Source organism: Dermacentor variabilis, chromosome 8, assembly GCF_050947875.1.
Source record: "Dermacentor variabilis isolate Ectoservices chromosome 8, ASM5094787v1, whole genome shotgun sequence".
NCBI lineage: Eukaryota > Metazoa > Arthropoda > Arachnida > Ixodida > Ixodidae > Dermacentor > Dermacentor variabilis.
Genome location: NC_134575.1, coordinates 86,051,055 through 86,077,202, shown reverse-complemented (window position 1 = coordinate 86,077,202; position 26,148 = coordinate 86,051,055). Strand labels below are relative to the sequence as shown.

General features: G+C 46.0%; 1 long non-coding RNA gene across 1 annotated transcript; it reads right to left on the bottom strand.

Annotated features, from left to right (window-relative positions):
• Window positions 1–3,683: 3,683 nt before the first annotated feature.
• On the bottom strand, window positions 3,684–24,507 carry LOC142591161 (uncharacterized). Its single transcript, XR_012830370.1, has 3 exons — window positions 24,354–24,507; window positions 20,894–21,006; window positions 3,684–3,841 (listed from the first exon to the last, which is right to left on the bottom strand). It is a non-coding gene; the product is annotated as an uncharacterized LOC142591161 (long non-coding RNA).
• Between the last annotated feature and the right edge of the window lie 1,641 nt (window positions 24,508–26,148).

Below are 26,148 nucleotides of genomic sequence, written 5' to 3'. Positions count from 1 at the left end.
CTCTGCTGGACCAAGCCCAGCGAGCCGCACAGGCAAGTGGAGGCTTGGACTAGGGGATGCATCCATTCGTGCCCCCATTACCCCCCCCCCCCAAAGTAAAATCATGTTTCTACTACTAATATGATGTCCACGCAATCCCGCAATATTAGGAGGGTTGGCGAGAACGCACTCTCCGAGTATCATTCTCACCGACACTCGTTTTACAACACCGGGACATGTGCGCTGCCATTTAAAAAGAAATTACACGCTCTTTCAAGATTTCTCTTAAGGGTGAATGGCAAAAGCCTACAGTTAATCTTCTTATTATTCGCCTCCTTCTATTTGCCTCCTCTCTTTTTCTTCATATTGGTCATTTCATAGTCATTACTAGTCATTACGAGTCATTTCAGTGATTATTAGTCACTACTGCTCACTAGTAAGCATTTTTAGTAATTTTTAATGAATTGTGGTCATTACAAGCCGTCGTTCGACATATCGGTCATTTCGTAGTCAGTTGTAGTTATTGCAAGTGATTATTAGTTAGTACTGGTCATTACTAAGCACGTTTAGTCATTTGTAATTAATTGTAGTTGTTAAGAGTTGTCGTTAGACTTATTGGTCATTTCGTAGTCATTACGAGTCATTACCAGTCATTATTAACCTCTTCCGATCTAAATATAACGTTATCATTCACTAACTGTCACTTTGAATCATTTTTCATTCTTTAATCTGTCTTCATAGGGCGCTATGGGGGCGAAATGCGAAAACAGCCGTGTACTTAGATTTAGGTGCATGTTAAAGAACCCCAGGTGGCCGAAATTTCCGGAGTCCCCCACTACGGCGTGCCTCATAATCAGAAAGTGGTTTTGGCACGTAAAACCCCACAATTTAAGGACAAGAATCACTGTCCCAAGATCGCGATTACAAAATTATAAAAGTGCCGCGAGAATTAAGGACAAAGGCTAGTTCAGCTATTCTGCCGCTTCGCCATTATCCCCTACTCAAAAAAAGCAGATTTAAAAACGCAGGTTTTCAACAAACAGCACCATAAAGAACACAAAGGCAAATGACCCACAAAACAGGTATAACATGTTTCTGCCAACTTCTGTCATGAGGTAACGCACACGAAAAGAAGTAAATACACAATACTTTAGCAAAAAACGATAAAACTAATAAAATAAATCCCCAGACTACTAGGAAACATCCTAATATCAACAGTAACGAGTTGGATTGTGGTGCAACACGCGCGCGAGCATATTGAAGTTCTGCGAATAGAGTTGTTGTAAGATAGTGAAACGAGCCGCAAAGAATAGAACAATACAACTATCATGATTAAGAGCACCTATGGAGATAAAGACAACACTGACAGTGAGCATCACTCTAAAGACATCCAGAAGCGGTGGAACTCTGACCCCGAAGAAAGAGCTATATTCGCACTAGTTATTGCCGGTGACACATATGAATGTACTCCAATGGTTTTGAGAACACGCGCTAAGACAGTGATATTGCAAATGTTCACCTGTAAGCGACATCACAAGCACATCGGACTAGAACAGCATCGAGCAAATATTTGTTCCTGCAATGACTGCTGTGGCATTTTGCAACGGATCCCTTTCTTACCTTCCACATACTCTAAAGCTGCATACGCTTTTTGGACGAAGTCTATGCTCACCAGTACTGTTCCATTGTGGGGCCCCTACAGAGGAGCTCTCGCCCTGTTCTACATTCCTTGTAGAAGAGGAGCGAACATGTTCCTCTGCAAGATGTCCGTCGTGTCACAGTGTAGTCTTGGTCTTTTGTCAAAGCCACGGTGGCCTGTGCGAATATTTATTCAGCTCATTGTGAGTTCCCGAGTGTTGTTTGTCCTTGTCAGGACTGAAGCTGTTGTCGTTATTCCAGGAACGTGACACGTATAGAGATGGTTCGAATATGAGTTACAATCTCCTGTCCTATTCTACAACATGTCACAGATAATGTGAATAGCATCTTCAAATATGTTCACATTATGTTCTGAGAACTGCAGTGTGAAAATAATTTGGTCGCTGCGGGCATGTGCCTCTGTTGGCGAGAACGCTTACAGGCAGTTATGTCTGATTGTATACTCTAGACGCTTAAAAGTTCAGAGCTCATGGCAACTGGAGACATATGGCTACAGCTTGCTAGCTCTAGACAGTGCTCCAGCTATTTCTTTCCATTGCGACCATCCAAATCACAGAATAGACTTAACAGTATTGCTTGCTAGCTCTAGACAGTGCTCCAGCTATTTCTTTCCATTGCGACCATCCAAATCACAGAATAGACTTAACAGTATTCTGCTTCGCGTTATATATATATATATATATATATATATATATATATATATATATATATATATATATATATATATATATATCGCCTTTCAAGTGTCGTCTCGGCCAAACAGCCATCCGCGGTGCTGCGGACGATGCCGGATCGGTCGCGCAGCGTGGCTCCAACTCTCGAGCTTGCACGAATCCCGCGCCGCGGAACAGATGGACCGCTTGCGTTTAACAGGCAACCCTGTATCCCCACCGAAACATGACAAATAAACGTATCGTGCGTAGTATGTACCTTTTGAACGCAGCTATTCGAAATGACAAATAAAGCGTCAGCGTCCGAGAAGTTACAGCATCAGTAATGTTGCGTACGAACCTCAGGAAGAGCTTGTAAATAATTTTTTGTCACGTGTAACAAGCGTATGTAATGCGGTCCTGTACAAAGAGCTGGGGGCCAGAGACCCCATTTTCATCAGCTTTGAGTGGTAGCCCGAATGATCTCGTTTGTTTTCGCAACTTTGCCCGGTTGTTCTGAGCCTCGTATGAGTGCTCAGATAACGGATCGGGCTTTTGGCTCAAGGTCACTTGAAGGCCGTCGACAACGCGAGCTAAAAGCATTTCATTCTTAGAAAAAAGAAAAGCACCGTTGGTAACACTTATTTCGTCCACCTAGTAAGTATCACTTGTAACTTTCTTGCCAAATACGCAGGACTCACTTATCCTGATGGTCACGGTCTAAACGTCGGCTTTTTGAACATTTGTGCCACATAGTTATGCCTCATTTAAATGGCAGAGTGCTTTGTAAGCGTCGTTTTTTTAGCTTTTGTACCAGAGCACGGCTTCCAGCTAAGCATAGGAGCTTGATATTTGCGGGGCAAATCAACTACTCTTCCTTCTTACCGTTAGTCGCTTAATAAACGTCATTATATTAAGCTTTTCTCCTGGATAAGCACAGAAGTGTTATCAGGAGGATTTTACTGAGACTGTACTACGCTTTCTTAAACAAGAAACCGAACAGTAAATTAGTTGCATTAAAATATCGAACGGCCGCACGGGCTTGAGCGTGAAGCAGACCATGAGAAACAGGTTAAGTGATGCCGTTTACTGGGCGGGTGAAAGAAGTTCAAAGAAAGAGGAAATCAATTCAGTTGATAGGGAAATGAATAGGTTTTTATATATGGATATATACATATATATATATATATATATATATATATATATATATATATATATATATATATATATATATATATATATGCGCCTGGCAATTTTACTCACATTTTAGCAAATTCACGTTGAAAAACACAAATTGACTCCAACGTGCATTTGCGGAAACAGCGACACAGTTATTGGACAGGAACGTTAATCCTCAATATTCACTTAAAAGACTGGCGGTTGTACTCACAAAAGTGTGCCCGTATTTCAAACTATACCGGATTGATTCTGGAATTGTGTAAATCATAGGCGGCATTATATAGCATTCGAATCCTGGAGTTTGAGCCTGAATCTCTTGTTCTGCATAAGATAGGTGAGCCAGGATCACCAGGACGGAGGGCAGGTAAACGTTCCTTGAAAAAAACAAAAAAAGCACTATGAACATTTCAAAAATGCTACGTGCAGAACGAAAGCTTGATCATCATTGGGACACAGTTGTCATCTAAAAAATGGCAGAGCGAAGGCGGAGACAATATTCTACTTTCCAAATCTCATGTGCCTTGCAACAACTCTCGTTCTTGAAACACTGACAACGTGTTAGTCAACGCTGCTTCTTAGCGTACATAAGCATTCCAACGTTAAACTCGCCAAATAATGTATGTTATCACAGCGCACGTAAACTGCTGAAACAAAATAACGTTCAGAGCATGCGCAGTGATGAAAACGCTATTTCTTTGCACACGTAATGCGTTTACTTTGGGTTGCAAGCGCTTAACTTATACTATCCATTGCTACTGTGTTCTTTGCCACCACTACTGCGTGAGATCTGATGGAGCTGTTTGCGCTCATCTACCGCACGCCCCCAAAACACCGTGCCCAAGCCCGAACGCAGAAGAGAACACCAACGTCTCGAAGAAACAGCGTGGTAGCCGTCTTCTGCTAGAACTGCCCCTGGAGCATGGCCTTTTGCCTCAGACGGCTAGTAAGATCGTCGCCAAGCCAACCCCAATGGCAGAACCAGCGTATCTCATTGTGCTGCAGCAACCCAGGGAGCCAACGACCTTCCGCAAATCTGCATTTGAAGACCCAGATAACTGGCTGAAAACATATGAAAGGTTCACTGCATTGCACAACTGGAACACTTACGACAAGCTTCGGCATGTGTACCTCGCCTTAAAAGACGGCCGGAACATGGTTTAAGAACCGGGAATCAACCCTGACGACGTGGGACGCGTTCCACAACGGCTTCCTGCAGACGTTGGCGAGCGTCCTGCGCAAAGAGCGATCGCAAGGTCTACTGGAAACCCGCGTGCAGCTGCCGAACTAGAGCATTGCGATGTTTACGGAGGAGATGACTCGGCTCTTTCGACACGCAGACCGAGACATGCCAGAAGACAAAAAACTTGTCGTCCTGATGCGTGATTTGAGGCAAGAGCCTTTTGCCGCATTGATACGCAACCCGGCTAAGACCGCTGTAGAATTTATTTCTGAGGCCACTACTATTGGGAAGACGCTCGACATGCGGACAAGGCAATATAACCGCCGACCGCTGACCACAAATTACACCAACGTTCAAGCACTCGGCAGTGACGACCTGCGGGAGACCCTCAGAGCGGTCAGTCGTGAGGAATTGCTGACGCTCTCCCCAAGGTCGCAACCTTAAAGTGGTTCAGCGATCGCTTGGATTTCTTGAGGTGCAACCACATCCACCACGGTCCCAGTCGGAAGCAATCAAGTACGCTGCTTTCGTCCGCCATCAAGGTTTTCCTCTGTGCTCGTGCCAGGGCCCCATGACCCCGCGATTCCTTCGACAGACGCCGCCACACCGCCCACCTGTCGGCTAGCGAAACACCCCGGAGGTTACAGACGTTTGGCGTGCCCCTGAATACCGTCTGGTCTGCTACCATTGCAGAGAAACGGGCAACATATACCGCAGGTGCCTGTACCGCAAAATGCGAGTACTAGGCTTCGCTGTTAACGATCCGCGCCTGCAGCGAGGGGCGCGCACTCGTAATATCGCCGACTACCTCACCGCCACTCAGTGGAGCCTTCGACAACACTCTTATTCACCGCCGCCAGGACGCTACATGGCGCCGCAACGCTGACATTACGCTGGCCCCGCCCGGGACCTGTCCATATGCCCCTATACAGAAAACTAAAAGCAGCAACCGATGGGGGTACGGTTGCTGTACTTGGAAATGCCGAAAACCATCAGCCGCCGACGATGACGGTTCACGATCCATTTCGAAGATGCAGCAACGACACGCCGTCTTCCCGAAGAAGCCTGCGAGCTAACAATACGCCGACAAAACGCGACTTGACGAAGCCACATAGCAGCCAGAAGTCGACGCGACGCAGCCGTGATCTGACGACAAGACTTAAATGGAACGGAAGGCAGAGAATACACCTCGACGTGCTTCTCCGCGGCCACGCAGTGACCGCCTTAGTGGACAAAGGAGCCGATTACTCCATCATCAGTGGATTATTCACATCTAACTTGAAGAACGGCAAGACTGCGTGGGACGGCCCTCATATTCTGACAGCTGGAGGACATCTCATAACATCAACGAGAACCTGCACGGCAATAATTACAGTCGATGAACGGACCTATCCTGCCACGTCCATTGTCTTCGAACAGTGCTGATGAGACTTAATTCTCGGCATAGACTTCCTGAACCAACACGTCGCAATGATCGACCTAAGGTTGAGGTCGATAACACTGACTGCAAATCAAGCAATACCGACGGAGACACCTTCCAGTCAGCGTGCTTTGAGTGCACTTGAGGACCAAGTCAGCCTCCTGCCTCGGTTCAGCATTGTCATTTACGTCGGCACCCAAAGACCCGCAGACATAGAAGGCGTCATCGAAGGACGGAATCCTGCGTTTCTGTATCGATTATCGTCGGCTGTACAAGATGACGAAGGAAGAAGTACACCCCTTCCCAAGCATAGAGGACGCATTGGATCGGCTCTACAACGATAAATACTTCTGGTCGATGGATCTCAACTATGGCAACTGGCAAATTGAAATCGACGAGAAATATCGCGAAAAGACCGCCTTCGTGACGCCAGACGTCATCTACCAGTTCAAGATAAGGCCATTCGGGCTGTGCTCGGCGCCATCAACGTTCCAGGGTTTGATGGACACGGTGTTAGGATCGTGTGGCAGACCTCGGGCCCCATAACGTAAAACTATTCCAATATGTTTTTATTCCAGTCTCCTGACCTCGAATTCACTTAAACGCCGATGCAAGCATGAGTCGTTCACCCACAGGGTTGTCTCAACAGACCAATCAAACACCCTCTTCGTTCACAGGAGGCCACTTTTCTTTGCTTGAAAAACGAATAACTTTGCCTACACTGAGAGAAGCCGACTAGTGCGGTGGTGCAGAATCAGCATCAGAATCAAAAATTTATTATTAGAAGTTGGGTCACAATTACAAGTACTTGGTACGCAGAAGGAGGTCCCATAGTCAAAGACTGTATTCGGGACCTCCTGTACAAGAACGGTTATTGTAGTTAACATCTATTGTAGTTAACTTCGATCAATGTTTTTGCGCCGAATTTTTGTGCCACTCCTGAGAACCTGGTTTTGATCGCCGCGTCGTATCACAAGGATAACGCGGATGCCCATTTTTTGCCGGTGGGTCCATTTTTCGCCTCTCTGCAAACTGTTTTCTGCGTGCCACGTAGAAAAGGTGCCAGCCCCTAGCTCTCGCTGTAGGTCTAGGCCTCACGCGCAAGACGGAGTGTAGGCATGGCCTGCGGCTTAGCTGTTGAAGGCATGGAGATCACCTCGGAGGAAGATATCGGATGGATAACAGCCATCACTCGCCGAAGCAGACGCGCATTAGCCGCTGGCGGAAAATCCGCGGCTATAAAGGATACCAGCCATGGCGGGAAAGGTAGTCGCCGCACGGCCACCTCGCAGAACGTGCTTAAGCGCGTCGCTACCGCCTCTAGGATCCCGATGCTACCGAGGGATCACATCAAGATAATTGTCCGCCCCCGTGGCGGCCCCGACGTTAAAAAGTTCAGCCTGGTACATCTCTCCAGAGCACTGGCCATGACGGCAGCCTTAGCGCCGGAAGACACGACGGAGGACACGTACTGTCCGAACGGCTGTCGAAACATTTTGGTGGTATCGACTCCGCGGGAAGAAAACGCGAGAGCTTACGCCAAGGTACGCAAGATTCATACGAGGGATGGACCCTTCGAAGTGGCGGCCTACACTGCAGCAGGAGAAGATACATGTAAGGGTGTTGTTCGCGGTATCGACCTGGACATTAGCCACGCGGAACTGAAAACCCTTTTCGTCAATCACCGAAATCCGCGCCTCGTCGAGGTACGTCGGGTCGAGCAAACTACAACGGTGGTGGTACTTTTTGAAGGACAAAGAGTGCCAAACCACGTTATTTGTGGTAACGTACGCATGCCCTGTTATCTCTACCGACGACAGATAAATGTGTGCTACGGCTGTGGTGAAATCGGACAAATTCGACGTGTGTCCCAATCCGGCAAGTGTTAGAAAGTGTAGGGGCTGTGGAATCACTTCCCCACCTGAAGATCATCACTGTGATCCCAAGTGTGCTATTTGCGGTGGCGCACACTCAACTGGGGACCGAAAATGCAGTCGAAGTTTCCAGATGCCTTATATTGTGAGACAAAGGCGTCGAAGACGCCAACGACAGCAAGCACGCTATACACAGGTGGCCGACGACATTGAAGACAGTGACGATTCCCAGCGCAAAGGGATCATGAAAGAAAATGACACCAACTTGCGCTCTCGCACGAGAGGGCGCTCCAGCTCACGAGGGCGCTCCCGCTCCAGGGGGCGTTCTCGATCCAGAGGACAACCCAGCTCTGGAGAATCTTCTGGTGTCGACCCGCAACCCCGAGTACCTGGGGCAAGATCGAGGTCCCGTTCACAGTCGACCCCAAGAGCGACCTGGGCCGATCGAGTCAAGATCGGAGGCCTTGGGAAACCAGGACAACCGACAAGGGCAAGGTCTAGGAGTACTAATGGTAGGGCACAGCCGGAAGGTGAGTCTAATCCCCGAATATTGGCATTATAACCAGAAAATCGGAAATTAAGGCAAGAACTGTCTGAGCTCAGGGAGGCTTTCAAATCATTTAAAAAAAGGTCCGAAACACCCCGTAGTCGGATGGAGACAACGGCTCCAAAACCCTTGGCCGGCAAACCTAAACGTAAAGCCCCCCACCCTGTTCCCATTAGCGAAACAGAGGAGGAAGATTTAGAAATCTCTGAGGCAGAGGAGATGGGAGAGAGTGAGGCACCCCCCAAACACAAAAAAGTCAGAATAGCCTCAAGGTTAGCCACAATAGACAGGACTCTGGCGAAAATCATGGAGCTAATCACTAATCTAGATGCTCGAGTGGGTCAACTAGAAAGGCCCAAAGTTAAGGCAAAGGCAAGCGCAGAGGCTGCATCGGCAGTCCACGGAAGCACAAACGGTAGCCAGAGCACGGACTCTAAGGGTTCGGGTAATCAACCAATGGTATCATAATGGCTTCAAACGACAAGAATAACATTAAAATATGGCAGTGTAATTGTGCGAGTTTCCGAAGTTTCCGAAGTTTCCGAAGTTTCCGAAGCAGCTCATTAGATCGGCAAAAGTTAAGCCGCACGTTGTTCTCTTACAGGTAACACTAGCTAAAGAGCATCTCTCTCTACCGGGTTACAACTCCGAAACCTTGACCATTTCAGGGGGTCGGGAAATAGCGACTTTTGTTCGAAAGGGTACCTCCTATGAAACTCATGAGCTTCCCAAGTACAAGGTTGGTCTAGAAGCACAAATGATCGAACTCATCCTGAAGAACAAAAAAGCAGCTAACGTGTATATAGCTAACGTTTATAGCTCTCCGCAAGGTAGCAAAAGGGATTTTAAGACCCTATTGGGCCGCATTTCCAGTAAGGCAGATACAGCCCCACTCGTAGTGGCTGGGGACTTCAACGCTCCCAACAAATAATGGGGCTATGGTCATCAGAGCGTCAAGGGTACTAATTTAGGAACCACGGCAAGTGAAATAAAATTTGCTCTTATTACAGATGCTAACTTCCCCACGAGAACTGGTACCTGCACTACCAGAGATACAACCCCGGATCTAGCATTCCTTCGGGAAATTGAAGGGTCATGGGACATTCTGCAGGACAACTTAGGAAGTGATCATTACCTAACTGAAGTCATCTTACAGACGCAACCACCACCACTAAAGAAATATGAGTGCGTGGACTGGGATCTGTTTCGTAAGTTGCGTAAGGAAACCAGCATAGATGACGAATCTTATGAGGAGCTTTTAGATCAACAGAAGGCAACGATTAACAAAGCTACTAAAGCAGTCTCAACTGAAATCGAAGCCCTAAAAATGGACTCCAAGCTAGCTCACATGCTGGAAGCGAAAAATTCACTTCTAACCAGACGGAAGAGTCACAGACTCAATAGAAGACTTAGAGCCAAGATCGCCCAAGTTAATCGTGATATCGAAACATACGCGGCTCAACTTTTACGTCAACAATGGGACGAAACTTGCTCAGAAACAGACGGTAGACTGCGCAGAGGACGCAAATGGAACCTATTGAAGTGCCTACTTATTGACAAGCTCTCTAGAGGTACTACAAACCTCGCCATAAACAGACTCGTCAATAAACAGATAGCTATAGGGCGGACAGCAAGAGAGGTCGCAAACGACCTCGCACACATATACCTGCCACTTAAAAATGAATACGACAACGAAGAAGAAATAAGCGAACCTTACTCCGGAATATCGCAACCGGACTTGGACAGTGACTTCACTGCAGCTGAGATAAGGCATGTACTTTTTAATTTAAATGGGAGATCTGCCCCGGGTCCGGATGGCATCACAAATAAACTTTTGCGAAACCTGGACGACGATGCCATAGACATATTCACGGTCAAAATTAATAGTCACTGGAGATCCGGCACTGTCCCACCGGAATGGAAGGATGCCAAGGTGACGTTTATACTGAAACCCGGCAAACCACTAACAAAGGAGAACTTCAGGCCCATATCACTTACATCCTGTATTGGCAAAGTAGCCGAACACGCACTTCATAACTGGATAATAGAACACATAGAAAACCAGGAGCTTTTCAGGCACAATGTCATAGGCTTTCGGAAGGCATTATCCACACAGGACGCCATTCGCATGACCAAACGGGCTATTATTGACCACCCTAGCAGGGTCGTAAAGGGCCTCCTGGGTCTGGATCTTATCAAAGAATTTGATACGGTTGCACATAAACATATCCTACATGAAATCTCAACCTTTCACCTGGGAAGCAATTTTTACAATTATGTGAGGTCCTTTCTAGCTAAAGGGACAGCTCGGGTCAGACTCGGGATAGTCACAGGCGGTCCATACAATTTAGGAAACAACGGCACACCACAAGGTTCAGTATTGTCCTCACTCCTCTTTAACATTGCCATGCAGAGGCTTTCGGAGGAATTGTCCAAAATCCCCAGCTTGGGGCACGTCATATACGCTGAAGATATCACAGTGTGGGTCCCAAGGGGGTCACTCGCAGCACTAGAGCAGACACTACAGGAAGCGGTAGACACCACAGAATCCTTCCTCAAGGGCACCGGACTCAGGCTATCACCTAGTAAATCTGAGTTGCTGCTCTTTAGACAGGGGAGACAAGGTGTTAGAAACCTTGCGCCTTTAGAAACTCCGCCAATTAAAATCACAGACAACACAGGACGGGTCATACCCAGAGTAGAGAAAATTCAAATTCTGGGTCTTCTCATTGACGCAAGGCGCCGTAACGCTACGGCCCTGAACCATCTCACAGGTCAGGCCAACAGTGCTTTAAAGCTCCTGGGTAGGGTCTCAAATCGAAATGCAGGCCTCGAGGAGGACAATCTCATCAGAGCATATCATGCATTTTTCATCAGTCATGTGACGTACATTGCATCATACCTGAACTGGGGGAAAGGAGAGAAGGCTAAGCTAAACGCACTTATAACCTCCGGACTCAAAAGGGCTCTGGGACTCCCGCACGGAACGAGTACCGAACTCCTCAACAAGTTAGGACTTCATAACACTATAGATGAGCTCATTGAGGCACATTCGATGTCACAAATTGCAAGACTCTCCAACACTAAGCCAGGGTGTAAAATTCTAGGTGAAGCCGGAATACTTCCTCGAGGAGGAGACGTCTCTAAGTTCAAAATACCCAAGGAGGTGGAGACACAATTAGTTGTAGACCCCATACCAAGAAATATTCATCCTGTCCACAAAAAGGGCAGAAGGGACGCCAGGGCCAAATGCATTCTGGGTAAACTGCACCCACAACACAGCTCAGCTCTTTTTGTCGATGCAACTAGTTATGGATCGGGCAACCGCTACGCTATTGCCGTTGTCGATGAGAGCGGTAAATTAATAAGCGCGGCGTCACTAAGAACGAGCTCCATTCATGCCGCCGAAGAACCAAGCATAGCACTTGCAATTACAATGAGGAAGGCTCCACGATTTTCTACGATTCCCGTGCAGCTATTAGGAATTACTCAGCCGGCTTCGTCTCAGTGTAAGCACACAAGTTACTTATACACAGTATTAATACTCATAATTACGACCAACTGGATAGCTCACACCTAGTCTGGTTTCCGGCTCATCAGGGCCACTCGGTCAGCCCCAATGGCTGCAATCCTAATGAGCAAGCTCACTCTGCTGTGCGAGATCTCACATGCCGCACGTCAGATCAGGAACTGCTCCAGGATGACAGCGGCTCCTACAAAGACCCACTTACTACTTTTCACGAGATCACCTCACACTATAGGAACGGCAGCAGGTCTTTTCCTCCCCCCCATCAGAAGCTCAACCGAGCTCAGACAGTCACATTAAGAATGATTCAAACTAAATCTTATCCCACACCTTTCGTGCTTAACAAAATTGACCAGGATTATCGCGCGGAATGTAAGAGTTGTGGACACACTCCATGTTTATTTGATCATATGTTCTGGCTGTGCCCCAACCAAAGCGCTTCGGATCTCAACAGTGAAGAGGACTGGAGTCGACGCATATCCAGCTAAGTCCTCCCAGATCAACTCCTGGCCGTCCGGAGAGCTCACGACATCGGGAAAGCCATTGGCCTACCGGTGCCTACATGGACAGAGCCACCGACTTAGCCTTTGGGCTTGTGCCCTCGGACCCTAGTTTCTCTGAACTAAAATAAAGTTCTTTCCATGCCATGCCATGCCTACACTGAGCGGCTTATCTTATCTAATTGGCTCAGAAGAGGCGAGGAGTACGCGCAAGTGGAGGTGGATTCGATGAAGCCGAGCCAGTGCACTGAAAATCCATAACCGGATGAAGAGGGTGGTGCCAGCGTCTTTGATTGGTCCGCTTTCCCCTACTTAGCTTACGGTGGATCGTCGAAAATCGCGGCGGCATGCAACGGAAGCTTAAAAATAACGTTAAACGGATCCATAGCAAAGAATAGTTGGCAGAAGGAGGTCGTAAACGCGCCGAAAGTGCTCGAAAACGTTACGCGGCCACGCAAGAAGTTTCATTACACACAAATAAACCCATGCTTTCCGGCAGCTGCGAGTACCCAGTGCCTCAGTGATCGGCGGCAGCCATTTTTTATTCCTTTCGGAACTGGACAGCCTGCGTCTGTTCAGAAGAAAATTCAGTTTTGTTCGGCATAATAATGCACCTTTAATATACCGTCACACGTCACTTTGACGCAGTGAGTTTTTGTGGTTTTGTGACGTCGCGTGACAGGCAGGTGAAGTGGGTGCAGCCCGAATACTTTGACCAATAGCCGAGGGCTAATGGCGAAAAGGCGTCGAATCAGAAGGAACAATTTTTTTATCAGCCAAATCATGCATATTCAGTGTGCACACGTCATATCAGATGGCGAGCTATCGCGGCTTTGTGACGTCGCGTGACAGACAGGTAAAGTAGGGGTGGTCCAAAAATGTTTTTCACCAATCGCGGAGGGCTGATTGTAGAATTGGAATAGAAAAGTTTGTAATAGATTTACGTTATAGCGCCCCTGCCTTGTTTACTTAGATGACATCGTGATCTTCACGAGAAATTTCGACGATCACCTTAGGCGGCTTAGGACAGCATTAGAGGCTTTCAAGTCATCAGGGACAGCATTAGAGGCTTTCAAGTTATCAGGGCTCACTCTGAAGCTGGAAAAGTTCTGCTTCTCTTATGATGAGCTTCTCTTCCTCGGCCACGTCATCAGCAAATATGGAGTCCGCCCCAACCCGGAGAAGAGAGCTGCCATCGCAAAGTTCCAGCTGCCCATCGACAAAAAGGCAGTCAATACATGCCTTAGCATGTGTGCCTAATCAGACGCTTTGCCAAGGACTTCTCATGCATCGCTCCGCCGCTGATACATCTAACTAAATGTTAAGTCCAGTTTAAGTGGGAAACGCCATAGGCCGACGCATTTTAAGAACTCAAACGACGCATGCATTCGCCACCGGTACTTGTACGCCGCGACGATGACGCCGATTCAGAAATACCCACTGACGCCAGTAGCCTAAGCCTTGATGCCGTTCTAGTGTGCAGGAAAGACGGACTTGAACGGGTGATAGCTTATACTAGCCGGTCACCTGTTTAAAGCGGAAGACAATTATTCTACGACCGAAAACGACGCCTCGTCAGGATTTGGACTATAGCAAAATTCCACCCTTAACTAAATGGCAGGCCGTTCAAAGTAGTCACCGAGCATCACGCGTTTTGTTGGCTAGCTAATTTAAAGACCCTTTAGAATGCCTGGTGCGATGGAGCTCAGACTGCAAGAATATGACATCACTCCTATCTACAAGTCCGGACGAAAGCACTATGATGCCTGTTTATCACGGCCCTCTATTTATCGCCTCCGCAAGACAACGAGGATGACGATGCCTTCCTTGATATAATAAGCAGGAACAGAGGTGGAGCTAAAACGCTTCGTCGAGTATTTGGAAGGGCACACCGACGTTGTCTCTAGGCCAATTATGCGAGAATTATCTTCGTTTTTGCTTCAAAATCAGTTACTCGGAAAGACGTTCTCGCGAGTTAGCGCCAACTGCGCCCTTGTTCCCTCATCACTCCGTCCAAAAGTACAGCACGCCCTACATGGCGATCCGACCGCTAGGAAACCTCAGATTGTCCAGGAGGCTATGGAGCATATACCGTAAAGATATTACTGGCCACGTCTGACTGCCGACGTCACCCTTCATGTCAATTCCAGACGGCCAATGACGCAAGACACCACCTACAAGGCTGGCGGGATTACTACAGCCGATCAAGCCTACTTGCACACCGTTTCGGCAGATCTGGTGTGATTTTCTCGGGTCCTTCCCGATGTCGACTTCTAGAAACAAGTGTGGCCGCCGACTACCTTACCCGCTACGTCGAAACGTAAGCTCTGCCGAAAGGTAGTGCGGCCATTGTAGCAAAATTTTTCGCAGAGAACATCCTGCCGCGACATGGTGCGCGCCAGAAGTCCTCATTACTGGCAGAGGAACGGCTTTTACTGCTGATCTTGATGAACGCATCCTGCAGTTAAGCCAGACGAGTCACCGGAGGACCACTGTGTGCCCACCACCCACAGACGGATTGCCTAATGGAACGACTGAACAAGACGCTGCGGACATGTTAGCACTGCACGTCGACGCCAAACGCAACACGTGGGAAGCCGTGCTTCAGTATGTCATCTTTGCTTACGATATTTCAGTGCACAAAAGAACACAAATCACGCTGTTCAAGATGGTTTACAGAAGGAACCCGACTACTACTCTCGACGCCATGCTGCCGCAAGTCGCCAACTTTGAAAATATTAACGTCGCCGCCTATCTCTAAGGCGCTAAAGAAGGATGAGAGCTCGCCGGCCTACGCATGAAGAACGAGCAGCAGGCCGACAGCTGGCACAACCATGTTTGACGGTGATACGTAGAATACCAACCCGACGGCCGTGTTTGGGTTTGGACCTTGATACGCAGACGAGGACTCAGTGAGAGACTGTTGTGATGCTATTTCAGACTCTACAAGATCATCTGACTCATTGGCGCATTTCAGTATGAGGTCATGCCCGATGGCAGTTAGCTATCACAGCGGTGTCACTCAAAACCTTAAATAGTCCATGTTGTACGACTGAAGCTGTTATACCAGCGCTAACGAACTTTTGGACTTTGCAAAGACGAGTTTCAGACTTTCTTTTTTTTACTGCATTATTTTGGACTTTGTTTTCTTGTTTGATTATTATGTTTGTTTAATACGTGTCATTTTGTTCTTCGCAGTCGTGTTTGTAGCATCGAGGCGATGGTTTTTGAGAGGGATACATTGACCCGCGTACTTGATCTTTATTGGGTCACGTTTATCTTTATCGGCTTTTCACCGTCTAACAAATGTTATCGCTCAGTGCGGGACGCACCCGTATGTATCGCAAATTTCTCGAATGTTATCGATGTCTGTTGTCACCAAAGCTTGTGTAATCACATCGTGTGCGCGACGTGAATTGTGCAGAATTTTCTGGAAGACACATGGGAAGCAGCGATTACTCTAGAACCTTCCATCACCTATGCATGAAAGCCGACGCCCTTGACCTGCAGATCAGATTTACGACAATCGCCAACATTGCCGCTATCGTTGTGCTTTAAGTGTGACTTGCTTTTGTGGGCACAGGTTCGCCAAATAAATGGTAGTTCCCTTATTCACAGTATTGCTGCTGTGTTCCTTGCCATCACCACTACGTGACAGTGTTATTTTGATCACGAATTACAAGGCCTGAGCAAATTTCTTGACAGAGTCAGCAGGGCGAAACTGTATTCGAGTTTCGTAAACATGCAGTTGGCAGCACTTGATAACGAACGTGTGAATGTGAGGCGGATGCCTTCTGGAGACATCACAGTCATCTGTGTTTCTTTTATTGTCGCATGCCAGGCCTCGGCGATTTACATAAACGGTAGCTTACGAAATTGTTATAGGAATTTTTGAATACTCCTCTCATGTTAGCCAAATAAGATATAACAATAGAATTCTCAATATTTACTGATTTAAAATTACTGATGAGTGGAGGTTTTCAAGTTTTCATAAAAGGCTGGCCGCCTACCTACGCAGTGGGCTGTACTTCTTTGCCGCTTAGTCTCGTGAATCGGGGCAGATTCCAAGCAGAACGCACTTATCGCATATTTATCCAACAGTCTCATATCACTACTACAGGTTGCAATAGTGATAGATTCTGGACGAATGCGACAATGGGAGTGCAACCTTTCAGACATAGCGACCAAACGTAATGATGCTGTTTTAAAATTGACTGTGTCGAAAACTGGAATGCGATACTTATGAAAATTTCGGCGATATTACGTTCGTTTTTACGTGCTGTCCGAAGCTACTATAATTTGAGAAACAAAACCTTGCTTTGCACGTACCGCACAATCTCTACAGCATGATACCGACGAAGATGACAATAGACGCACAGTTAATGCGTAAATTTTGCGCCCTCGTAAATGTTCCGTCAGCTATTCCATGTTTTTCTTGAAGGTTTTCAAAATCGTAAATTGAGCCAATGACATAAACGCATCCTACAATTACCTTTCTTTCACTGTTCCTTTCGGACGCGCACCAGAAAATGTTGCATGCTCATTCAGCTTCTGCTGAGCGAAAGTTCAGCGAAGGCAGGATAGGAAACGCAAAATTGTGCAATAGAAGAATTTTGTGCCTTGAAACACCCCTGTAAGGCTGTCATGTATATTTTTGCGTGCATCCCCGTCATTGTTGTTTAGCACATTTCTGCTGGTTAAATTCGAAACTCAGATGTCTTAAGAAATGATCGATTACGTGTTGTCTTCTTATTTGAACTCTACAGTAATTTGCATCATAAATAATTATTTGGTGTACACTCAAGCCATTACTACTGATGTGTTTGATGCACTTCATTGCGATCAAGTTGAAGGTATTATAACATTTCCTACGAAAGTTACGGACACTTTAAAGACCATAATTGACATGTTTAACTTCAACGCTCAGGAATGTTTTGCTGGTGCAATAACCGCAATTATAAATTATCGGATGCCTATCTTTTCCATTCTACCAAATCAGGCAGCTCGACTAACCATGAATAAGCTAATTAAAGTGTATAGTAAGATTGACGATGGAAGCCTATGCAAATGTAGATGCAGATGGCGTTTGTAACTCGCATGATCCGCTGTTATCTCACCTAAAGAATTCACAGAAAAATGCTTTTCATAACGACGTTTTGAAGAAATGTACGAATTCAAGGAATCTATGGACACTACCAGCACTCTACAGAATAAGAAACCAAAAATTAATCAAATGCTTGTCACGCCAATGACATAATTTTTACAGACTACACAAAGCTCTCCCTAACCGTGCACAACCTATGTGTCCATATTAAAAAAATGAAGAAAAGCTTTTGTACAAAAATGAGGAACATCAAGGGTGGTTCTCTGACACAAAAATGCCAAATACACAATTTGCAGGTACATAATACAGAAGTAATAGTCGTAATATTTGATAAATTTTGACAACGCTATTTTCCCACATTGCACACATAATTATAACACTAAAAAGAAAGCGGACACAGGTCACAATATGTTCAAGATGTATGAAACACGGCAGTACTTTACATATGACCGGAACTCGGCCATTGGTCTTTCTCGATTTAAAAATAATAATTCAGCGACCATGGAAATTGACATTGTTGAGCAGTTACACTTTTGTGTGCTTGTCCAATATAGCAGGGTTCTCATTAAACAAATTCATAATTCCATAATTTATAGCTCTTTTTTCACGAGCTCTTTTCTTTCTTTTTTCATGATCGTGCACTTTCTACAACTATGCTCGTTTTATTCAAGTCATGGCGATTGTTCCTGCTTAGGAACTGACGAGAAAAAACACTGCAGTGTCATAGTATTTAGCTGGACACAGCACCACTGAGAGCCTAATTTTCCAAAGAAGGCAGAAATGTGTAATTTTAGGCTTTAACAGAAAGGCCGACCTATCCATCTGATCTGCAGTGTTGAGCAGTTTAATTAATTTTTATGTAAAGCATAAAGTTTATCCATATAACTTATAATACCCATTCTGCACACCAACACGCAAAAATTGAGTTTGGAATAAATTGGAGCAAACTACAATTTCATCTTTAGCCTAGTTGGTAGGAAATAACGTAAACATTTAAGCATGTTGGGGACTTGCGACTTTTATTCTGGCGTTTACATGCCATGGCCAGCTTAAGTCCCTTAAAAAAACGGACGTCTAAAAATAAATAATTAAGAAGATAAATTAATAAGTCATTGTAATTATGTTTTCCTGAGTAATCAATTATATTTTTCTTACGAGATAATGACTTTCATTTTTTGCACTGCCTTTTAGTTTGAGAGACGAGACGCATAAGTGCTCAGAACCTGTTGTTTCATGTCTCTTCGAGCTCCTCCAAGTTAGCCCAAGAGGAGGAGACGCTTGCGGTCATCGGCAGGCAAATATAGCTTACCAGTATTAAGAATATTATTATCATTCCAATACACTAAGAATAATAGGGGCCTAATGCATATCCTGGGGCTGACCATATTTAACTGGGCTACTGTCAGAATGAACAAAATCGACACGAACATATTGCAGTCGATTGCGCAGATAACTACAGATGAGGTTCTCTGCCAAAACGGCAAGTTGGGCCAGTTAGTTGGGATTCATTGTAGGGTTTGTTGCAGCGCAACACAACACAAGGACAACAGAAGGTATAAAACGAAGGCACGGCGATGTGTCGTCGTTTTTCACCTTATCTTGCCCTTTTCTTGTGTTGCCCCGTAACACACTTTACTAAGGTTCGGTGCTTTTCCTTCAAACCGTTCCCTTCAAGCTTCTGTGGGAAATTATCGCGTTTTAATGTGTCAAATGCCCTTTAAAAACTTTTACGTATATATTACAACTGTAAATAACCTTTTTCAATGTTTCTGATAGCTTGATTTTAATTTCCCACTAAGGACGTTTTTCTTGACTGGCCCTATTCTTGGCTAGTAAGAAACATAATAAGTTAATGTGCAAATCCATTTAAGAAACGTTAGAGAGAAGTGATAGCACAGATACTGATGTGTAGTGAAGCAATTCGTTGTGTTGTACACCTTTATGAAGTTACGCGAGAAATTTTTAGGCTTTTGGCGTAGACAGCTGATGAAACAATTACGTTGAAGATATAGTTCAGTGGCACGGTAATTTCATACGCAACAGCCATATTCGGTGAACATTTTGTGGGATCTTTTACGGCTGCTAACTTGCTTCCAAGATATTTCAGAATAGATGCGATTTTATCTTAAGATATGCGAGTCCAAAATAACGCGTCTTTTACGACATGGCGCACGTACGTCCAGAAGCTCCGTTAACGCAACACGGGAAACAAGAACTCAGCTGCCCCGACGTTTACAACAAATTTTTTCAGCAAATTGCCATAGCAATGACCACTAAATAACTGAAGACATGCTGCAGAAGTGTTTGTCAATTCATGAAAGATCATTCATGTTTCGCGGCTGTTTTGGGCTGCGCTTTCGAACTTGCGTTCGAAAAACGACAACCTTGCTTGTTTAATGTCTATGCTTAACCTTTTCCTAAACCTATTTAACTCTTGCAAAATATCCAAGTCACGTGACTTTAGAAATTGAATTATCTTTCCGCATGTTTCATACGCTGATAGAGGTCATTCGCGATCCACGGTATTCGTGCTTTATTGTGATGAAATCTTGTTATGACAGAAAATGCAGTATCGCAACCGTGCTCTAATCTTAAAATGAAGTTAAGAAGGTGGAGATTGATTAGGCTCACTATATACGTTTGCCCAATTTGGGCTCGCTCTGCTTGTTCGTGATCGCTGTGGATTCATCCACTACCGTCCGCCGTTTCTGTAATCTGGATGTTGTCAGGGTTCATTCACACCGACATTTGAAAGACATCACTCGACTGACCACGCCTGATAAACCAATCAGCGTCTCACAGAGATCACTGCTCGCACCTCCGAGCGCTGTCTGCCCGTCGCCACGCTCAGATGTTTGGGACTGATGCCGCAAACGTTTGCTCACACCCCTATCGCTGCCCTAGTTAGGCGTGTGCCGACCTATTGTTCCTGCGCTGTTGATTAGTTTAGTAGAATGAAGGTTTGCTACTATAGTCGCGCCGCGGAGAATTTCGGCATTGAGTCACTGAACAACAACAGTCGCTTTGAGGCCAATGTGTATATTTACGCCAATTAACGACAGGTCGCTTTCTCTCCTATCCCCTGCGAGCCGAAACCATGAATGAACCTGAAGGCCTGTCGTTATCTTAACTGTTCCGTTACCGTCTGCCCTATCACTTTAAATAAATGCCGCCTGAGATACCGCCCTGACGACAACCTCAGCGCTATTGCACGTGGTGCGGAAGCTCTCACTTTCTAAAGAGAGCATCCTTACAGAGTATAGCAAATTACTTACTTCATTATTTCTGCAGCTTCATCGCATCCACCGGGCTGTTTACCGTAATAGCCGAGGAAGGTGTACGACACTACTCTCTTCGTAGGCGACGGGTCCGATATTTCGTGTGCTCTCTGTGGGAAAGAGGTAGAGGGTCATTGCGTAAAGATCACTGGGGTCACGAATAGTTTCACACAGTGCTGCTAGAAGCCCTTCATAATATAAATTTGGACATGACTTTTTATTAGAACACCTACTCATTATCAACGTAAGTCCACCAACCACTCGTAAAACAAAATTCTATTGTATATCATATTGACCTCAAATAAAGACGGGGACAGCAGAAGAAAACACAAAAACGGAATGGGTGGGATGTTTCAACTCGTAACTTTCCAGTTGAAAGTTAGGGCCCGTGTCGTATTTGTGTTCTCTTCCGCTGCCCCCGTTTTTATTTGCGGTCAATATAATATGCTGTAAACACCAACTAGGCCAAACTGAAGTTCTCCTGAAATCCTATCATGTCGCATGAGTTCCATTGCAAGTGGCGTATATTACCCACTTTCCTGTCCCTTGACTCGTTTCTAGATCACCTAAAATTCATCCTTTCTTCGCATTGACATATTTGCATAAATTGCCGTTTTCATTGCCCTTTTTGGATTATAGATTTATGTTGTCTTGGTGATTTTCTTTTTCCTGTAATGTGTCTGGTTCATGTGGTGGGGAGCCCCTACGGAGCACCGAGCAGTGCAGTCTACCTAGAATTGTGCTCTGCATTTTAAATAACGTCAATGAAACATTGTGGCAGAAACCACCGAAAAGGAATTCCCATCGATTCGTAAAGAATACAGGAATCCGAGGATGTTACCAACTTTGAACTAGACTGCTTTGGCCAGAGCAACGAATCCAAACAGGTCAGTCCAAGGTGGTGCAGTCGCTTACCCGAACGCCGACAAGACATTGAAGCAACGGCTGTACCGGCGGTGCGGGCTCCGGCTCGGAGCTGTTCTAATCATGCCTGTAGAAGCAACTAGAGATTTCAGGAGCACTGGAACGCTACACCAGCAAGAATCAAACAACGAAGATGGAATGAATCAAACTGGACCCGGCACGTTGACGGGGGTACCAAACCAAGCATATAGACGTGAGCCGACATATGCTACTTTCCATGACCCCCCCTCCTATATTGCCAGACCATCAAACGGTGCTAACATTACGCCGACAAAAACAACAAGTGTTTGAACAAAAGCGCGGCAAAAAGCCGGTCAAAGACCATCTGGAAAGGAACATGGACGCCAATGAAAACGCCCCCTCTGTGAAAGGAAGAATACAACCCAGACTGCCACCTCTACCAAAGGCAGACTTCAAGATCGTTATACACCTATCAGGGCTTATCCCTACGCAATATCATTATAGCAGCACTGGCGCCACTACACATTGAAGCCTCAAACCATAAATTTTCTTGGGTTTCTGAAGAGTTCCAGGAACCAAAACGATACGTGGACGATTACATTAGAAGTTCTAACGAGTGCGCAAACTTCGGCACAGCCTTTCCTTGGACAACCTGAGCGCATAGACCACGGTCGCGACGGGCACCGAGAATACAACACCGTCCAAATCTCCTCATTAGGGCTCAAAACAACCAGACAAGAGAATCTCACTATATCATTGTGGAACTTCCGATCACTACACAACAATCACGCGACTCGAATACCCAGGCACTTTGTTTCCCGATTTTGTTTTTTCCTCTTATAGTTACTCATGGCAGGTTTCTTTTCCATCGCGGCCTCCCCTGAGAGAGCGTCAGTTTCGGCGCCCCCTGCATGTTGATTGCACGCTCCGATGGGAGCGCGGCACTCCGGCGACGTGACCGCACGATCGCAACTGGTTTGCAAGACGGTTGGGCTACGCGAGAAGAACCGTTTAGCTTCTTGCACGGGAAGAGGAGAAGAAGGCGTCTGCTCTCTCTTCCGTAGCGCACGTAGGAGCGTGAGAAATTATTAACTTTCATAATTCCCACGTCCCTCCCCCTTAAGACCCTTAAGCCCCCTTGACTCAAGTGGCACAATGTTATGGCACTCTAAGCACAACTGACCTGCTCGATTTCACTGCTTTCGCAATGCAGTCGGCGGTGTGGATGTTTTGTAGACACATTTTCACCAGAACACATTGTCCAGTAACTTCCCCCGAAGTCAGCAACATCCGTGTGAGCTGGAGAGGACATGACGCACCTGTTGGACAAACCATCGCCAGCCAGGTTCCCCGTGTCCGTGGATAACAGGAACCTGGTTCAGCGTACCCCTGATCGGAAGGCTTGATCCACTCCAGCTGAGCACTAGCACGGCCAGGGATCAAGGTGCACCGCTTAAGGCGAACTGCAAATGATGGCTCCTCGAGCTGGCAAACTCCTCCATTGGGCGGCCTCAGCGCGTGCACCAGCGTGGTTATCTGACGGAAGGCTAGTTGTTGGCTTGACTTCTTAACCACTTGACGTGCAACCGCCGTTCCACACCCTATCCCCTCGGCTACTACGATGGCCAGCGTTGGCTTCTGCTCCGTAGCTGCTGATTGTGCTGCTTCGAGTGTGTGGACTTGTTACGGTCTGTTTCGCCGAGTGCGGGTGTTCTAAGCGTGCACCGCAGGGGCCGTTGGACAAACGTTTGCCTGCCCACGGGTAGTGCTACAGCTTCCACGGCCCCTTCCCTTCGGAAATACCGCTTCGCCTGGCCGACGTGGATTGGTAAGCTGAAACGACCTGTGTTCAGATCCCTGAACTTTAAATCAACTTCAAAAGGCCCAAGCCATTTGGGTGCTAAACCCGCCGCGAACTCGGGCCTCGCGTCGCTGAGCGCATAGTTACGTTACCGCACCTCCCGTTTGGAATTTTGTCCTGGTGCGTTCGTCCGTAGGCGGAATTTCCACTCGCCCTTGCTTCTGCAAGGTTGCAATTCGCTTCGTTCACCACGCTCCATAGGCGATGGCAAATGTCGTACATAGTGGTAGAATGGCGTTTTTGCGCCGGGTGAATCTGTCCGCTTTGCCAATATTTTGTCCGTCAGCGTCTGGGGGTCTCCCGCGAACATCAGAAAAGCTGGCGTCAAACCCGTCGAATGATTTTCCCTCGTTCATAGTGCAAAGAAGAGCGCATGTAGGGGCTCGTTGCTGCCGTTTTACGCTTGGGCATACGCGTCAAGTAGTCACTTCACATCTTGATTCCGGTTCTCCGTCACGTTTCAATGAGGCCACCACATCAAGAACTGCCGGACTATTCTTTACTAAAGTTTCTTCTTCTTCTTCTATTCTTGAATGAGGATACTGTTCTATTATATTCTTAGTTCTATTCTGCTTATTCGCGCTTGAGTTGAATGAATAATAGAATTTACGAATGTGAGCTTGCCGCTACCACTTGACAACGAAGAAACGTGCTTCGTGAAGATGAACTGCCCAGAGCAGCAGCAACGCGGAATAAAAACAGGTTACTTACCTTCAAAGTTAAAGTGGCGTTTCTGAAAAAGCCTGGTTGATTAAAAATTGTCTCATAAATATTCAGAATTCCCCAGTGGTGAATGTTGTGGTTCCACAAGTTCTCCTGCGCCCACGCTTTAGCGGACTGCTTACTCAGGTGGATCAAGAAAGCGTCTATGTCCCTGAAAACACGAACAAACAATTGGACAGCAATAAAGTGCTTTTCCAGGCAAGCAGAAAATACAACATTATGAGAGGAAGGAGTGGCAAACTATTTCAATTAATTATGATCACAGCGCTTCCTAAAATAGCGTTCTTCTGCAGAGAAAGCAAACATAAAGTAATGTTTCTAACGCACTGAAAAGTATTCAACAACTTTTACGTCACTTCAGCAACACATTTGACAATGTTCCGTTGTACGCTATGCAACAAATTATGCCGAACACATTTCTGGAATGAAGAAATTGAATGAAGCAAGAGGAATTCCCTTTTTCAGCGCTAGTGAGCCAAACACCGATGCTCATTTCACATGGGTGATTTGCACGAGTGGAGACTACAATTTTGTGCAGACACACTGAAAAATTCGCTTTACGGAAACCTAATGCCTATAGCCCCGTCAAACATTGATGTTGCAGTTTTCACAATGTATTTGGCTGAAGTCTATAAGTGTGCATTTGAACACATACTATCGCAATGCAACTACGTGGTCTAGAGCACCTTTCACTACGAGTACACTATGGAGTGAACGAAGACTATGCCGATTAGTGAAAAATATTTAATGTGCAACGATGCTCTCGTCAAGCGGCTAAATAAAGGCGAAATGACAAAGTGGGATGTGTAAACTTGATATATTTACTTAATGAAAAAAGAGAGCGCTACGAAGACAAGGACGAAAGAACAACATGTACGACATGTTCGTCCTTGTCTTCGTAGCGCTCTCTTTTTTCATTAAGTATGCTCAACCAACTCGCCCACATCAAGCTTCTGCTGCTTGATATATTTACATTGTGTTTGACGTCTTGCTCACAAAGTGCATGTGCTTAGGCACTGCATCGGTCGTCTCTTTGATTATATTTGATGATCACATTATTGTGCTACACGGTTAGCAAGCTATGGAGTTTGAGGCGCCGACGCAGTTATATCAGGAGGATGAAGGTGTTGTACGACGCTTGTTTAGGGAACAGCGCAGTTGATAAATGCATAGATAAGAAGGGGAGCAGTGAAATTTAAGAGCAATTGATAAATACACTACGGTGTTATTTACCCTATATGACACAGTGGCACATATTTATCACGAAGCATTGGCCGAGAATCTGCGCATAAATGATGGCCTAAATTCGGTGCACATAATGTTTTGTCTAATTAAAGAAACACAAAGCCCTGGTATATCTTGCGACATTTTACTAAGGGTTCATTGGTCTTTATAGAGATGCGTATGGGGATGTATTTACTGGTTTATTATATATTAATATATTATTTGGGTTTTTACGTGCCAAAACCACTTTCTGATTATGAGGCACGCCGTAGTGGAGGACTCCGGAAATTTTGACCACCTGGGGTTCTTTAACGTGCACCTAAATCTAAGCACACGGGTGTTTTCGCATTTCGCCCCCATCGAAATGCGGCCGCCGTGGCCGGGATTCGATCCCGCGACCTCGTGCTCAGCAGCCCAACACCATAGCCACTGAGCAACCACGGCGAGTTACTGGTTTATTGGCTCATGCATTGTTTTAATGTCATGAACGTAGCAGTGCTCGCAGGCTTCATTTTTTTCCACCCCTCCATGGGAATGCACTTAAGGTAGCCAAAGTAAC